This window comes from Clytia hemisphaerica, unplaced genomic scaffold (genome assembly GCF_902728285.1).
Source record: "Clytia hemisphaerica strain Z4C2 unplaced genomic scaffold, Clytia hemisphaerica genome assembly, whole genome shotgun sequence".
Taxonomy (NCBI): Eukaryota; Metazoa; Cnidaria; class Hydrozoa; order Leptothecata; family Clytiidae; genus Clytia; species Clytia hemisphaerica.
This window is the reverse complement of record NW_027103979.1, coordinates 2,569,544-2,588,617: the sequence shown is the minus strand read 5'-3', so window position 1 is coordinate 2,588,617 and position 19,074 is coordinate 2,569,544.

Sequence of the window (19,074 nt, the reverse complement as noted above, 5' to 3'; positions counted from 1 at the left end):
TACTTTGGCTGAGGGTCAAGTATTCTTAAGAATTTGCCGAAATTGAGGGTGAAATATTCTTAATGTATTCTTACTTTTTGTTACCAAATAGAAAATGACTATGTTCTTATCAAAATCTGTGAAAGTCACCCTGGAGGTATTCTTACGATTTGGCCCATTTTCACCCTGATATTCTTATAGAAAGTATTCTCATAAAAAAAAGCGTGTAGTGACTTTATTCTCTAGAATAATTCCATCAGAAAGATATCTCGTATTAAAACTGTGTTTATGGCTGATTTTACATTTTGGATATGTTTATTTTTCAATCTTTTTAGTATATTTTCGCTGTATGTCAGCATTTTAAGAAAATTTTGAGTGTTTTAACAAACTTTAGTGCCTTTCTAGACAATCCATGGGGTAAAAATTTGAAAATTTTCTGGCCCTCGGCCCCAACCATGTTGGGGCGTGCGGGTGTCACTGTATACCAAAATATCTATATTAGGAAATTTTCCGTCTCACACAAAAAAACTGCTTTGATCACTGTTTATTGCAATTTTCAAAAATTGGATAACTATCGGGCAAAAAAGATGTCGGGGGAAAGCGACGAAAATTTTGAGGGGGTGACGAAATTTTTCCCTGACGACATTTTATCACCCGACCAAAACTTTTACCTGATTTTTTTATCCCCGACCAAAACTTTTACCTAAATTTTTATGCTCCAACAACCAAAAATTAAATCCAAATTTTTACACCCTGAATTACAACTTACAAAACATAGTGCTTTAAACGTCGATTTACAAGATCTTTTTTCGAGCTAGTGAAGGAAACGAATTCATTTGAAATGACTAAATTTTAATTTTGGTCGGGGAAAAGTGACGAAAATGCCTCTAGGTGACGAAATTTTCCCTGACGAATTAAAACCCCGACTAAATAAAACTCCGACATTTTTTCCCCGATAAGGTATCTTTTTATAGTGTGTTAAATCTACTTTGGATAATCACTAACGACTTATTCGTCGAATTCTTTCAACTATCGAAAACAATGGAAATTGAGTGTTTGTAAAAAAGACATTATCCAAAGTAGAGTGAACACAAAATACTTGATCGAGTGACGACTTTGAGATATTGGGTGTGGCTAAATAGAAACATTATTAGAAAAACTCATGACGTCATTTTCATGATAACTCGCCTGTTAAAAAATAATTTTGAAATTCTTGGCGCCCTGTACAGCCTCAGAATTTGAAAAAATTCTCTAGAAATTTATTTATTTAAACCCCCATTTTTTATCTTTATTTTTACAGTGAAAAGGTTTGAATTATTTTGAATTTTCTGAAAGAAATGATCATTTTCCAAATTTTTACCAGTCCATCCTGAATCTGCTTTTAAGGAACATGTCAAAAGACTTCTTAATTCTAATTTTCTATATACGAATATCTCTGCAATTCGAACAATAAAGTTTTCCCCATTCAGATTCGAATTAGCAAGGGTCAACTGTAGCAAAATTTTCGCCTTCAACCTTTATAAAATTGTTGTTAACGGCGTGTAACCAGATAAAAGAATATAACAATTTAAAAACTACTAGCCGGTACCCGGCGTCGCACGCCGGTTAAGCTGTAGCTGAACGCACTAAAAGTCCTTTGGATGTTGAAGCTGGCTTAAAAAAGCGATCAAATAAAAAAAAGAAATCTCTACAACGTTTAACTCTTTATCTTTTAACCATATTTGGATCGTGTACTGTCCCCCCGTGACATATTTTTTTGTTTAAGTCAAAAGTTATCAGAAAAAGCATCGTTTACTGTACCAGTGTCGTTTGAAACGACTCTGCAGGTAGTTATTTTTCTCGCTTCGCTCGCGTTAAATATGCCGTCCAGTTTAAATGACAATTTTTCAGGAAAAAGTGGGAAGGTTGTTTTAATCTGATTGAAATAAAATAAGACAATTCTAAGTTGCTTTTTTTAAACCCTTGTCGTAACTTTTCGAATTTATACATAAAAATTGACGTACATACCTTTTAACAGTAACAACGACTTGAATATTTTTATAAGAAGAAAGAACCAGTGAACTAATTTTTTCTTATGCTTTATATCGCCCTTTGAATGCTGTTGTTGTCCATAAACTTTTTGATTTTTACTCTTGTCTCCCGAATAGACGTCCCCCGCGCTTATTGGTAGGAGAACAAAAATTCACCCCCCCCCCCCGCTAATTAAACTCGAATAATTCAATATTTTATTACATAGATAAACCTTAAACTTGTTAAAATTTTCCTTTTTGTTAGTATTGGTTCTTATTTTACGTGTTTAATTGTTAAAGTTTCTTTTTTGTTGTTAAAATTGATATCAGTTTTAAAAAATTCTGTCTTCAAATTACCCCCTCTTATTCCATATCCCCCCGCTTATTAGAATTTAGAAAATTTTCCTACCCCCCTGCTTATTCGGACCCCCTGTCTATTCGGGAGACAAGAGTATGTTTTGATTTACTTTTGAAATATTCCTTTCTAATGAAATGAAATTGTTTTGTTTTGAAAAGAATTCGAATGTCATTGATAAATACGATCGTCAAATACATTCGAAAACATTTAAAACAAAAGAAGAGAGAAAAAGGCATGTCTGGGCAGAAATTAAAATTACTAAATGTAGATGGGCCTTAAATTTCAAAACAAAGTCTAAACCAAGCTCTATCCGATCTTTTGCAAATGGCGCGAATCCAATAGAACAAATTTGTGGAGCAAAAGACTAAAAGTCATAATTTTAAAACACAAACAAAGCGAAAACGAAAGTGGTGACACACAGACACACAAAGCACCGCTATTAATATATAGAAGAATTTCGTAATTGTATTTTCTTTGCTGGAAAAAAGGAAAAAAGTTGCTAGTTTGGATTTTGTGCCTCAGGGTTGCTTATTTTTGGGGGGTCTAACCCTTAGCAAATTGGCTACCTATAAGAATGTGTACTGCACATTTAGATTCTATTGTTTTCAAGCCGGAGTCAAAAATTGGAAATCTAAATATCTCAACTTTGAAAAAAAGTTTCCCGTAAAATCTGGAAGTTTTGTCTCTACTATCCGTCGGCTTATTGAGAATCAAAATAAATGTCGAAAATCTCATGTAAACTACTCATCAATATATATTTTGCACAATATATTAGAATATATTTCATCAATAAGTATTTAACAGCGCATTGGAAACAAAAATGAAATGCTGAATACAAAATAAAAAAGAACATGTGTTATCCTGTTGTATATCTGAAAAGATCGTTTCAAAACAGCACCTTTTCAACACTTCTGACTCTCTGCGTTTACTCAACTCAGCACATTGCGATAATGGATCAGTACCGAAACCATTTACACGTGTCAAGGATTTGCCAGCTACACTCTCGTAATGGTCAGCAGCTTCTTCTTTGCTAAGCATGTGCGTCACTGGAGAGGCTCTGTTCTTTGTCTGCATCAGTTCAATTGGTTGACCTTTCTTCGGTATTGAGTGATGGTTCCAAGCCTCGACAAAACGTTCCAATCCAACGCGAGAAACACGACAGGTTATCCAAGAAACTGCAAATCTGGTTAATTGGGAAGAGAAATCTATGCTTCCATCTTGAATAAATTAATTCAGTGCTTTTTTCAAAGGGTAATTGATTCGGCTATTGACTTCAACCCACATTCTCTCTATGATGTTATTTTCGGTAGACTTAGTTGTTTTATAAGGGACTATCGATGAATTTCGTCGCTGGTCTCTCATAATTTCTTGAATATAACAAATCAAAAGAAATTCTTTACCCCCGTCAACTCGAACTTGATCCCATAAACCATACTTCAAAACTGTTCTTTTATAAATTTCTTCATAAATCGTTAAGTTGTTTTTTATTGGCATGGTTGAATAAGCAACAATCATCCCAGAATAGCCATCTCGAGCCATAACATGAGTTACGCCAAACATCACAAGTTTCTCATTTTGATCGATATGAATCTTGTGACCAAAATATTCAGCATTATAGCATTTTGGATTTAGTGATCGACCAGCTGTCACTTCTCGCTGACGTTGTGAATCAGGATCCAACCTCTTTAGCGATTCACCAATCTTCCCTTCACATACCTGTATGTTTTTGCTCCGGAGCACACCTGTCATCATCTTACGACCGTAGCTTTTTCCAACCTATTGAATATAAATATGAAAATTAAATACATTTTTGCAACCAGGACTAAAGTTACAAGTCTTAATTGCCTAGAAGGTTTATTTTTGTTCACAAGATTTTCACCATTTTTTTCAAAGATACTTAACCCGGTTATACTTTAGTTTCAAAATGTGAAGTAACCAAGCATTCTATCTAAACTAAAGAGCGCAATTCAAATTTAGTTCATACCGTTAAAATCTCTTTCTCGACGAGTTCATCCAATTTCTCCTTTCCAAATAAACTCTTCTTGTCTATGTTATTGTCATTGCAAAATCTCCTCACAGATCTTGTTGATAAACCATTCGTAGCAGGTGCTTCAGATGTCAATATTTTTGAAATTTCTGCATAAGTTTTGCCAGCCAACACCAACATCTTAACGCGGTCGTACTCCATCTCAACTACTGTTAAACAACTGTCTTATTCGTGAAGTCTTTTTGAACAAAATAACAATCGATGAAAATCAAACAATAAGAAACAACGTTCTATTGTTCTAGACCCCAAGCAAACAATAGAAAAAATACGTATTTAGTTACTAGGCCTCTCCAGTAGTCCCATTCCCCTTAGGGCAAAGAGTGGTTTAAAAATACCGGGAAAATGAAACGAGATAAGAAATCAAAAAATGAATCGAAATTCAATTTTCAATAATAATTTTGAATCTTTGAAATTGAAAATTGGAGCGAAAGAATTAATTTTCAATTTAAAAAAAATTGAAAATTGATGAAAATGGAATTGAATCAATTTTCAATTTTCAAAATTATTAAAAATTAGATGAAAATTGAATGGACGTTTTCATACACGGATGCTCGTTGCTATCGCTACGTGAATCATGTGAATGGCCCTTATACAACAATTGCCCAAGCAAATGTTATTATAACCGTCTTCTCAATCATCTACACATTTTTTATAAGAACATCCAAAATTTTTGAAGCCTTTGGATGTTCTTAACCTTTTTGAGTTTTGAGCCCAAAAATGTTCTTAACATGTTTTTATTTTCGCCATTTTTTTAGTATTTTTGTCCATGTTCCTAAGAAATAGGGTGTTTTCAAGTCCACAAAGCCTTAAAACGTTATTAACGTGTTCTTAATTTTGGCCATCGAAGCCTTATGTTCTTATATAGGGTGTTCTTATAAAAAAACGTGTACTTGTTAAATGATACAAACAGTATATGATAGAAAAGAACTTCAACTCATGGGAGAACAAAAGTATCCGTGACAGAGTGACAGCTGATGCAAGATATTGTACCACTGGTTAATCCAATGAAAGACTTAGTTTCTTTATGGGAAAAAATCGAAGCATCGCCTACGTTGCCCAGAGGGTTTCTGATGAATTCTTTCAAAAAATTTCACATATAGAAAAAAATTGAATTCTTGAAGCCTGTAGTGAATACTCCGCGTGAATGTGTCACGAAAGTTGTTTGACATGTATCGTTATATGATGATTGCTTGTTTACGAAAAAGTTAATTGTAGTTTTCTCTACAATCCTGGCCAAAAGTAAATGGAATTCCACTTATTCTACTGTTTTTATGGCTCCTCTCCCCCTTCCTCTCTCTACAATGTTGCTGAGTCAAATTGGACTGAAATTCAACATTGCATAAGGGGGGTAAAGGGGGGGGGACTTGTGAATTCATACCAAAAAGTGAGGAATTCCATTACTTTTGGCCAGTGTAGTTACACGAGAATATTCATGATCGAATTGGCCAAAAATTATAAATATGCTATAAGAATAACACCATCATGGAAATATAGCAAATGAACCTAAGAATGCCGATTCTTACTCTTAGAGTATTTTACCTGTAAATTGCCAATTTTCTTCCAGTAATGCTAAAACACAAAAATACCATATTGTGCTCAAGGTGTGTATTACATGCTAGAGTTAGGCTGGGTTGGGTCCTAGCCTAAGAATACCGTAAGAACGCATTTTAAGATGACTTTTTTCCAAAAATTTAAAATTCAAAAAGAAAAAAGGAAAAAAATTCGTGAAATTATTGATCCTTTATATTTATAACAAAACAAATTTGATTAAGCAAATATCAAACCAAAACTGACCGACTGACTGACCGACTGACTGACTGACTGACTGATAAATTGGCTAATAAAATGAGTTTTTAAGCGATAGAGTCTCCATAACTGGGCCATAACTCAAACTTTTTTGTAATCTAGTTCCGTTGATGATGACAGAAATTTAGAAAATATATTGGAGCTTAGGAATTTCCGGAATTTCCGGAATTTTTGACGAAAATGTTTGATTCTAAAGAAATTATCAGTAGCGGTTTTCCAGCTCTCGTTCATCAGATAGTTTGTCAGAATTTGGAAAAAAAAGTGGACTGATGAATCGGGTATTCCCTGAACCCCCTAACTTAGCGAGCTCTTGTATTTGGAACATCTTTTCCCATGAGAACTAAACAAAAAAGAAAAACGAAAACATTTTGAGCAGCTTGACCTCCTTTCAAGCTCTGGGAACAAACCATTTATCAAATTGCAGACTATTTGTGTTAATACAGGAGCCTGATTGTTTATAAGCTGTTTTAAGTTTCGATATATCCATATAAAGGCATAGAATATCAATTTTTCTTGTCTTTTGAGTTTTTTATCCCTCATTCTTTTGATTTCATTTCTGTTCTACATGTTTGTTTTTCATCTTCGCTTTCCGAGTTGGCACACTTTCAAAGTTTATCTAACGTTCACAACGTCCATTCAAAGTTAGATTAACGTTGAAACAACGTTGGGTGCCAGCTGGGTTAGAAACTGGATGTGCTGTGTTTCGCTTGTTTAGTCTTTAGGAAAACTTTAAGTTTAGACAGTATCCCCAATATTGATTTTTAGGATTATTTTTAGGATTCTTCAAAAACTTTTCTTTACACATTACCCAGCTGGCACGCAACGTTTTTTCGACGTTTATCTAACGTTCACAACGTCCATATAACGTTAGATGAACGTTGAAACAGCGTTGTGTGCCAGCTGGGTATGGTTTTATCGAAGGTTAATAATTTCAGAAAATCGCCTGATACAAGCGATAGAAATGTATATGGAGTCGATATTTTACGTGATATTTTACGATATTTTATAGCCCAGTAATCTAGGGCTTTTAGAAAGTCTTTGATTGTTTTCACGAAGTTCAAATCCAGCCGGCTCAGCTATCTATGATCTGAACGGAACATTGGAAGGAGCGGGGATTCGAACCGTGAGCCCCTTTTATCCATCGCCCCCAGAGCTAATCTCTTCTTCAAAAGAGATTAGGGCATAAGACGAGGTTGTGCCTCCGCCATTTTACGTAGGTTGGGAAAACCGATGAACCCCGAAGGAGCAGCTCGATCATTGATCCCGAATGTTTTCATACTCATAAATTACAAAATGTTAATTGATTGCGATTTACTAAAATGGGAGTGTGATTTTTTTCGTGCCTTGCGTGCCTTCGTGCCCTTCGTGCCTTTTGAAAAAAAGTTCGTGCCTTTGAAAAAAAGTTCGTGCCTTTAGAAAAAAAGTTCGTGCCTTTCGAAAAAAAGTTCGTGCCTTTGAAAAAAAAGTACGTGCCTTTCGAAAAAAAGTTCGTGCCTTTTGAAAAAAAGTTCGTGCTTTTCGAAAAAAAGTTTGTGCCTTTCGAAAAAAAGTTCGTGCCTTTTGAAAAAAAGTTCGTGCCTTATAAAAAAAAGTTCGTGCCCTTTGAAAAAAGTTCGTGCCTTTTGAAAAAAGTTCGTGCCTTTTGAAAAAAGTTCGTGCCTTTCGAAAAAAGTTCGTGCCTTTTGAAAAAAGTTCGTGCCTTTGAAAAAAGTTCGTGCCTTTGAAAAAAGTTCGTGCCTTTCGAAAAAAAGTTCGTGCCTTTTGAAAATAGTTAATGACAAAAAAAATAACCAGAAGCTTCATGAGGTTAAAAAAACTTAGAAGGGTGGTGATTTAAACTACATACACTTTTTTATTAGAACGCCTTTAAATCATATAAGTAGTTTTGGCGAGCAGGGTATACTTTTTTTTTTAAACAAATTTCAGCTGCTTTTTGTCTTTGAAATTCATAATTCATAAAAACCCCGGGGGGGGGCACTCGATTTCGAAACGACGGTATGTGCCGCGCAAAATCTGCTTTTTCAAAATCGTACCCTTACAGTGCAGTTCAATATGGTTGAAAAGGTTCCCTTTCAGTGCATTTTCTCTTGATTTACTCCCGGGGGGGGTACTAGGATTGATGGGTGTCGGGTATGTGCGTGCCAGACCTCTGGACCCTTACCCTTAGAGAGACTGAATTTTGGTGAAAAGGTGACCCTTAGAGAGACTCAGTGTAGAAAAACCCAACCCTTAGAGAGACTTTTTCACAAAAAATTTCTATAATGGGCCAAAGAAATTCGATTTTTAAAAGAATTTCTCCAATTTTCGAAAAATTTCTCTAATTTTTGAAAAAATTTCTCACTTTTTTTAAAAATGTTCTCACTTTTTTTAAAAATGTTCTCACTTTTTTGACTTTTCACTTTTCTTTGACCCGAGTTTGTGAAAAAACCGACCCTTAGAGAGACTGATTTTGACTTTTGTTGTTTTGGTAACCCTTAGAGAGACTTTGGGAGGGTGAAAAACCCTACCCTTAAGGCACGCACATACCCAGCACCCATTTTTGCCTAAGTACCCCCCCCGGGGATTTACTCAACTCTTTTATAGTCGGTATAGTGCACTATATTTCTCAGCTGTAAATCTCCGTGAAAGAAGAAGCTCGGGAAATTTTCTGTTTCAAAGAAAAACGGAGAGAATTATTCTTGTCAGCTGTAATTATCAGACAATAGAAACTTTTTCAAACAAACGAGAAGTAAAAACCTTTCTTTTTAACAATTATTTTGAATTTGTTTTAAAATTCCACCCTTGCAGTGCTGCAGTGCAATCTCACAGAAACACACCCTTACAGTGCATTTGGGATGCCGAAAACCCACACCCTTAAGCGCGGCACATGACGTAGGCCAGATTATATAATATAAGTGCCCCCCCCCCCCGGGATAAAAATTCATAACTAACTTTTGATTATTAAGAAAAATAATTACATGAATTACACAAATGAGAAAAAAAAGAAGACATTGCATATTAACGAATGCGCTTTCGAATGTTTATTTCAAGATTCGAATGTTTTGTTTTGAAAAGACAGGAAAGACAAAAAAGGATATACATGAATTGTCGGGTTTGAGAAGTCAACAAACGCGTGCAAATTAGCGCGGATGCAAAGAAGAAGTGAAAGAACTAGTAGACGATGCTATCGTCCGTATAATATGCTATTTTGATACAATGATATAACATAGTTTGTATATTATAAAACGTTATACGTTGAGTCTGTGTGCAAAAGGGACGAACTTTTTTTCAAAGGCACGAACTTTTTTTCAAAGGCACGAACTTTTTTTCAAAGGCACGAACTTTTTTCAAAAGGCACGAAATTTTTTCAAAAGCACGAACTTTTTTTCAAAAGGCACGAACTTTTTTTCAAAAGGCACGAACTTTTTCAAAAGGCAACGAACTTTTTTTCAAAGGCACGAACTTTTTTTCAAAGGCACGAACTTTTTTCAAAAGGCACGAACTTTTTTCAAAAGGCACGAACTTTTTTTTCAAAAGCACGAACTTTTTTTCAAAAGGCACGAACTTTTTTTCAAAAGGCACGAACTTTTTTTCGAAAGGCACGAACTTTTTTTCGAAAGGCACGAACTTTTTTTCAAAAGGCACGAACTTTTTTTCGAAAGGCACGAACTTTTTTTCGAATGGCACGAACTTTTTTTCGAAAGGCACGAACTTTTTTTTCAAAGGCACGAACTTTTTTTCGAAAGGCACGAACTTTTTTTCAAAAGGCACGAAGGGCACGAAGGCACGAAAGGCACGAAAAAAATCACACTCCTAAAATGGTAAGAAAACTCTGGATTGTAAAAATCTTGTGTGAATAAAATATTTGTGATAAAATATTCTAAATCTTTGATGATTTTCGACCAAAAATTCCCAGCTCTGAGGGTGCAGTACTGAATATGAATTTCATCAAGTCTGTCACAGACCTTGTGTGGAGCTCTCTTCTACAACGAGGATAAAAATATATATATTGATCACCATAATTGTATTGTTCGGAGTTAAAAATCAAGTGTTTTTCAGGTGCATTTTCCATTGAATTCTAAATGGAGAGGAACACAAAGTCAATTTTCCCGTTGAAACTGAGGGTATTTCCCACCGGGGGTGAAATTTTGGCCAAATGTTCCAGTGGGGCAGTGTTTTCACCGGGTCTCTGACACAGGGGGTATTACATATAACAAGGCGAAGTAAATGTTTTTTCCTTTTTTCCTAAAATTCAAAATTTATTAAAATTTGAATTCTTTTGCACTTTCAATAGGTGAATTAAACGACATTGCGAAATCCCAGCCAAAGATTCAAGTTTCAATTGCTTAAACCCCGGGGGGGGGGGGGGTACTTAGGCAAAATGGGTGCCGGGTATGTGCGAGCCATAAGGGTACCTTTTTTCATTCCTCAAAAGTCTCTCAAAGGGGTACAAATTCAAAAGTTAGTCTCTGAAAGGGTCCCAAAATCACAAAAATCAAAAATTTCTCTCTCAAAGGGTCACGATTTCCAAGAATTTTGACCAAAATTTGGTGAAAATCAAACCAAAATTTGGAAAAAATGGACCAAAATTTAGGAAAAAAGTCTCTCAAAGGGTCCCAAAATCACCAAAATTTTGTCTCTCAAAGGGTCGATTTTCGATTTTCGGCTCGGACATACCCGTCACCTCGCAAACCTAGTACCCCCCCCCCCCCCGGGGCTTAAACAAAGGCCATCTTCTTTTGTATGTAGCTTGAACATGCTTGGCGGTAATTTAATAGAATTTAGAAGTTAGTTACGAAATCATAAAAATAGGGCAGACCTTTCAAAATTTATAATAGAAGAGAAAGAGACAGTAAAGTTCAAAAATGTTGGATACTTTACAAATATTTTATTCAAATTCTTAAATAATCGGTTCCTTTTTATTTTCACAATTTCTTATTACAGGTTCTAAATAACATAAAACATAACATAAAAATAATATAATTTAAACTAATATTTGTGTAATACGAAATAGGGAAAATTTGGGGTTTTTGAGATAATAGTGTTAATTTGGTTCTACTAAGTATAATTAAGCAAAGAATTGGTTGGGAATGGTCATGGTTTGAAATCTCAAATCATTGTGTAACGTACACACCTCCTGGTTATCAGGTATTTAATTTCAGTAATGGGCTTTTCCAGAAATCTTTCGCACATGGGGATGGGAGAATATATTGGATATTTTGTCCGGGGGATAGTAAAAAATCCAATCTCTGATTATGGGTGATTTTGAATGTCCCGAGGGTCAACTGATGTTTGTCTTGGAGGTGATATCTGTTGTCTGGGGGGGGGGTAACTTTCTAAAAAAAATTATATCCTCTACCCCCATATTCAATTTTTTTCTGGAGTCTAACTTGTATTTTGTCTTTATAAAGCTCTGGTTCATGTTTATAACGGCTGATGTATTTTTTTGAGTTTTAAGTACACGAGGCTCATTTCTTTCTTGTACCCAGGCCCGGCGTAAGCGGGGAGACTGGGGAGACTTCAGCCTCCCCACCTTTGAGCAAATTAGATTTTTCGTCCCAAATTTTAGCGAATTTTTTCTCATTTTAAGCCTTCAGACTCCTCACTTTTTAACGGTTGTTTCCACCAGGCCTGGCACTATCAAACTCGACATCACATTTGTTGGGGCTGAAATTTAGCCAAAATCTCTGGTCAAATTGATAAAAGTTTCAAAGAGCCTTAGATTTATCTTTCGTGTCTTGGCTCGTTCAGTGAAATAACCCTGACCCTCTGATAGGTCGGTCGGGAAAACTTATTCCTTCCATAAGCTGTCTTGCTGTTCCGTGACAACTTTTCTAGGACGCAACCACATGAATTTCATTCGAAATTTGAATGTATTTGAAGACTTTTTCGCGAGTGGGGTCCGCTGCTAAGGCCTGATGGCAAAACCTTTTATTGGCCAAAGACTGACGTTACAGGGAAAACTGTTCGAATCCAGGGACATTATTAGTCTTTTGAATTTTGCAAAAAAATATTTCTGTTTATCAATTTTCCAACCGATTCTTTTATTGATTCAACCATAGTATAAGATTCAACCTATTCAGATTGATTTTTTGCACTTTGCAACGCCTTATTTGCAGTTTTCTCAACGGGGTCTTGTTAAATCGCATGGAATATTTCGAGTCATATTAAAATGTTTATGACTATACCCCATATAAGCATACGTCAAACTTCCTGATTTTCTATTCAACCCAAAGTTTGTTTTTCACTATTGAATCAGGGGCTCTATTTAGTAGGAAAGTTATGGCAGATTTTTTGAATAACAGCAATACGCGATTGCATAGAGTGTTATGAATTCTACTTGCAGGGAAGTATTATTTCGTAATATTTTTTTAGGCCTAAAAAAAATTACAAGATTTTTGCCAAATTTATTGCGGAAAACTATTTTCGTATTCAAAGCTCTGTTTGATATTCCAAAGAAGAAACAAACTGCAATTTTTCATGATAAAGGTATGAGTTTATGTGTATGCTAGAGGAATGAGCTAGAGGTTTTGTAAGATATTGGTCATTTGAAACAATAGCCCTGGGGAGTTCTAGGTTTTTGAGATGTGTATATGTCCGAGCCAAAAAATCGAAAATCGACCCTTAGAGAGAGAAAAAAATTGCGTTTTGGGGGACCCATAGAGAGACTTTTCCCAAAATGAGAGAGAAAAAATGGACATTTTTGGGACCCTTAGAGAGACTTTTCTCAAAATTTTTATTGATTTTCACTCGATTTTTGGTCAAATTTTTGAAAATCACGACCCTTTGAGAGAGGAAATTTCGATTTCGTGAGCTTTAGACCCTTACAGAGACTCTATTTGCTTTTAATGGTTCTTGTATCCCTTTGAGAGACTTTCCAGGGTGTGAAAAAGTGACTCTTATGGCTCGCACATAGCTGGCACCCATTTTGCTAAATTTAGCTAACAAACATGCCATCCCCCGATGGCAAGATTCCATTAGTTAAAGAATAATTTCGATGTAAAGTGTTTCGATGTACGCCGTAGTTTTGCATAACATTCCATTTCCCGCACTAAGGTTCCACTACCACCACTTTTCTATCATCGGTAAAAGATCAGGACTTTCGGTAGATGAAAAATGACCTTCGGAAAGTTAGGCAATTTCGTAAATAATCATAAGAAAAAGACCCTTCCCAATATCATACCGGTTATTCCAGAAAATCCCGGAAAGTTCAGGAGAATCTGTGCGTGGGAAGTGGAATTTTATATACAAACAAGAAAGCCTAAGCGGCGTATAGGCCCAGCAGTGTTGGCACTGTCAGCATGGTATTTTTCCGCTGCAGAATTGCCATACAACAGGAGCGAATTTTTTCGATGTATAGACTCGAGTCGGGCGAGCAATAAAGATTTAATTACTTTAAACTTTTTTCTACTAATTAAGAAAGAAACATTTGACCATATAAGTTGGAGGTATTAATTATATGTGTTTTTTTCTTACGCATGCGCACATTAGAAAGACAGGTAGTTCGATTTTAGCCTGGAATCGTCGATTGATAATTGCGCGCATAGGCCCCGACAAAGTCAAATTTTTTCGACCAAGTGTTTTAAAGGGACATAAATAGTAGTAAAATGTAAACATTGTGGGGACATTGTGCGAACCACGTGTCATTAAAGAGAACAATTAAAATCACGTGTCCAAAACAAACTTGTAAAACAATTGAACAATCACAATTAGCCATATTTGGTTTGATTTGTTATTTTGACATGTGACATTTGTTTTGATTTTGTATCCGCTGCATACAGTTTGTCTACAAATTTCGCAATTACTGTTATGTCCCTTTAAAATATAATTCAATACTGTAGACATTAACATAGACATGTTCCTTTCATCATCACGTGATTTTAATTTTCGGATAGATAACCTGATAATTTTTTATCGAGTTACGTCTAATATCTGCTGAAAGATTAAAAAAAAAGACATTGTTTTATAATAGAGTATTGGATTAACAAGGTATGATCAAAGCTGTCAACTTTCAGCAATTCTGCTTTCTTAGAAAATCACACACATTGAAACATTTGTAATCGAATTTTAGATTCTATGATTAATAAAGGTTTTGTTTTTAAGCAAGAGTGATATCGTTTACCTTACTCATCAATTTTAATTCACATTCAAATAAGCTTTTTCGCATTGGACTGACACGGATGTGGAGCAAGATTGGTCAGAAAGAGGAAAAGAAACAAAACTTTCTGCTTATATCAGCATAATATAACAATAGGCAGACACTGACCTGATATGAAATGGGAACACTTATGTAAAAATAAAACATTTAATGTACATTAGGCTGTTTTAGGGTAAAGTCTTGGGTGTCTACTGTTGATTCAAGTTTACGTAACAAAATCGATTTATTTTGCAAACTTTTTGATCATGTGATTAGAAAATAGACCAATCCCAAGAGGAGATTTGCAAATCGTAACTTGTCTTTTGTTTCTAACAAAAGAAAATTGAACAAAGAGCCAAAACAATACATTGCCAGACCGGGGTTTTTTATAATGACTATGGTTCATGGGAGTGCAGCTCGGTTGTTCTTGTTCGAGACGGAGTTTTTGCATATTTGGCGAGTTGGATTTAAAGGGAAAATTTATTTCCCATTGGACTTTAGTTCTTCATTTCATATCCCCCATAATTAAAAAAGTCCTCGCCGGAACATAGGTGTTCAATTTTGACGATACTATACACCCCTGTCTCGGTGCCTTGATGGAAATTTTTCCATAGTGAGAAAATTTTTTCATTCCCTGTTCAGGATGTTTTTAAGTGTAATTTTTCCATTGCATTTTCACTTGGGAATGGAATGAAATTTAATATTTTTAGTGAGGCTGGCATTGTAAGGGTTTTTCCTACCGAGGATGAAAAAATTCTGAATTTTCGAGTTTTCCAGTTGAGCGGGAATGGAGAAATTGTGAATAGAGCTAAATATGGCGTTCCAGCTGTGCCATTTGATTTAGGCTTTTATAATTGACGGAAATATCATTCATGAAGGGAAACTGATCCTTTATGATCGGAAAGGATACTCTTTGTGAAATCTCTGAGAACAAGATTGTTTTCGTAAAACGACGTTGCAATCAATGTAATACGTAACGTCGTAAAGGAAAAGAAAGAAAAATTTGGAAATTGAAGTAAAAAAGTTTCATGGTTGATAATAGATAGGTCTGTAAAGCTTTATTTCGCGTGGAGTATGTTGCGAGAGGTTTGCGTCGTTCATGTCTGTCGAGAAAACACATCGGGAGCTGATGAGACTATACCAAGGAAAAAACTCTGATTTTCACATTTAGATAGTAGTCTTGGACTATCCTCCAGTACAGCATTTTGTTAAAGATCTGTGTGGGCCGTTCCTTCTTACTGGAAAATCTGACCAAACAATTATCACCAGTGGAATCGATTCTTCCTCAAACTCATCCCATATTTCTAGGCTCACTGATTAGAAAGTTCCATGGTTTTTGGATGTTACAAGGGGCTTTACGACTACAGCTGAGGGATATTACAAGGAAGGGTCGCGGCAGTCAGTCTTGCTCAACACTTGCTTATTCGAGCGTCCATTATTCGAATCTTTCTGTAATGAACTTGTTTCCAGTCTGCGTCAAGGAGAAACCCTCTAAGGTACTTTCTATAATTTGAATCTCTCTGTAATTCGAACAAAATAAGATTTCCCATCCGAGTTCGAATTAGCGAGAGTCAACTGTATACATTTTTTAGTATCAATGATTATTTGAGGGTTGTTTAATATTTGAGAAAAGTAAAGATCATTCAAGCAGAGAGTGGCGCTAAAAAATTGACAATGAACAATATGGGTTTATTGTATAGGTTGTATAGTCATGAGAGGAAGGACGGAATCGTCTTAGCTGATTTTATTTGCAGATCTTTCGATAAGAAGGACGCGTGCAGAGATGACATATTGCAACATGATAGAACGGTTTTACAGAAAAGTATACTTTTGTTTTCATAAGCTAATATACGTCAAAAGTAAAAAATCAATAATGGGTTGACTTGTTTTGACATGATTGTTCAGGGGAATTTTATTTCTATTATCATAACTATGCAACTGTAATATTTTGCTTTTAAGTTAGTTAAAGGCAAAAAGTTTTCTATGGTAGTGGATGATTTTGGAAAAAAAGTTTCTGGAGAGTTGCAAAGGATATTCGAATGTTTGGCCGTCTTTTTCAATCAATCTGAAACAAACGTTGAACAAGTAAATCTTATGTTTGTACAGTAAGTTTTCCTCGGAGATCTGCAAAGGAGATAAAATGCATTAGGGCATGGATAATATCTTTGTTTTAGGTGGGTTTTTTTAAATTCAAATCCATTTCCTCACAAGGAAGAACTTTTTGGCTGATTTCCCATTGTAGATTGAGTCTGTGACACACGGGTGTACATCTTTGTTTACATTCATTGGCGGCAATATCATCCATTAAATTTTGTCAGCTTGCGCATTCTTGTCACTTACTCTTATCTGGTTAAATGGTAGCCCGGTGATGCGCAACGGACGGTTTTCATTCTATTGTTTTATCATGGTAACATTGGGGGAGTTTTGTTGGTGAAATCTCAATTACTTTTAGCTAGGTGGGTCACAATCAATACCTTTCGAGACGTTGGACGTTCTGCTTTGTATTGTGGTTTTAATTTTAAATTTGATTTATTGACATTTTTGTTTCGTTTCCCTATTATCAATGAAAGAGTCTATTTATGTTAGCCAGTTAAAAAATGTATATCTAAAAATATATTCTTTTTAATTTTTATCGCATTAATTATTCGATTTTCACAAGAGTATGCAAAATAAAAATCTATTTCCCTAAAATTAATCATCGTTTTCTTGGAAGATTAGCATTCTGATTAATAAACTAGAAGAAAACTAAGCTAATAAATAACCAACAATCTATACGAGTGGATTTCTTAAGTATTTTAACATTGAGGGAGAATTGAATTTCGTTTAATTGTACGGGTTGTATCGAGTAGGCATACTATTTTTCTTTTCGTGGGATGTTGTGGTTTAGGTAAGTTTGCTGAAAGTTTAATGTTTCAATTTCGAATTTGCTCAGTACATGAGCTTTGTCCAAAAGTGTAAACATGTGGTTGGCTTTGAATGTAGTTTGAAAGATTATTGGATTTTGTGTTTTGTTGTAGCTGTATTACAACTCGTATAGGTACTGTTTTGCCCCCGGGGGGGGGGGCACTGGCCCGGAGGGGTACTAGGGCAAAATGGGTTACGGGGATGCTCCGCTGGTCAGGGCGCTGGTCAGGGTACCTTTTTCAACCTCCGCGAGTCCCAGGTAGGGTCGCAAAAAGACCAAAATAGAAAAATCAGTCCCTCGTAGGGTGCCTATTTTTGGAAAATTTGGGGAAAAAGTAGAAAATTATGGAATTTCAGTCCCATTCAGGGTCACTTTTTTCGCAAATTTCGAGTCCCACGTAGGGTCCATTTTTCGAACCTCAGCGGAGCACCCCCGTCGGTCGACAAGGGTAGTACCCCCCCCCCGGGGGCACTGGGTTTGCGGACTGACGGTATGTGCGGGCCAAAAATGGGCTTTTAAAATCGCACCCTTACAGTGCAGCAAAAATAAGTGAAAATCATACCCTTAGAGTGCATTTCCCCCTAAATTTTCGATCCCTTTCGTGCAAAGAATGGTCAAAATTATAGCATTTTTGGTCAAAATATCTAGATTGTTCAAGAATTTTCTGAAATTTCTACCCTTACAGTGCATCTCTAGTTTTTCTCACCCTTACAGTGCATTTTAAACATATTGGAAAAGGTACCCTTAGGACCCGCACATACCCGTCGGTCCTTTTACCCAGCTGCCCCCCCTGGGTGTTTTGCCCTTCAAACATGTAGCTTTTAATAGTGTACATGAGGCTAAATTTCCTAGTTAAACCACTCTGTTTCAGTAACTTGGTGAGAATATCTTGTTATTAAATGAGACCACATGACAGCGTTAATGGACACTTTGGGTTTTTAATTTGGCTTTGGGATATTATATATGAACTGGGTGAAATTAAATTTTAACTTAAATTTGATGAGGAATACCAGTAGAAAGTATTGCATTCTCATTTTATTTGTGCCTTCTCTGATGGTGGAGGTGTTGGCATTCGAAAAGAATGGGTGGTACCCGGGTGGTATTAGTAAAAAAAGGCTTTATATAGATACACGATTTTACTTTCCAATTTTAAATTACACAAACATTTGTTTATTTAAAATTCAAGTTGTTATCCAACAAGTTGTGTTTGTTGATTTATTTTACAAATTCGTCACATTCTTATCATGTTTTTATCCAAGGAAGAAGGAAGTCCGTATTGCAAAATAGATAAGACTATTTTCTCTACAATATAATTCTCATAAAATTATTTTCAAAAAGGGGATTGGAAAATGATAAGCTACATTTTCTCTAAAAACAAAAAATGGACTTTGACCAAAACAGGCGAAAATCTAAGCATCGCATTTCATGAATATATTACTACAATAAGTAAATACTGATTTTAACGCATTCTAAGAATTTAAAGCTAAAGATTTAGTGAAAGCAAAATTAAGTCTAGGCTACGCGAAAATGCTATGCTGTTTCTTGCTAAATAAGCTTCTCTGAATACAAGGTCAAGACTGAGATTCCACCTTTACTCTTATCTGGCTTCCAGATGCAGAAATTTACATCTGGAAGGTTAAGATTACGGAATTCTGCAAGACTGCGTCAAGGATTTTGCAGTGGGAGGTCTGGTAATCCAGCCCTCGTTTTCGGGGATTGGCGGGTTCAACAGAAATATTTTTTACCTTTACGCGCAAGGGTAGTTGAGCCCGACTGGGGATTCAGCACATCAAAAACTGGCCATCATTCCTCTCCGATGGGTAATTGGCCCGCTCCTTTAAAGCTTTAACGCGG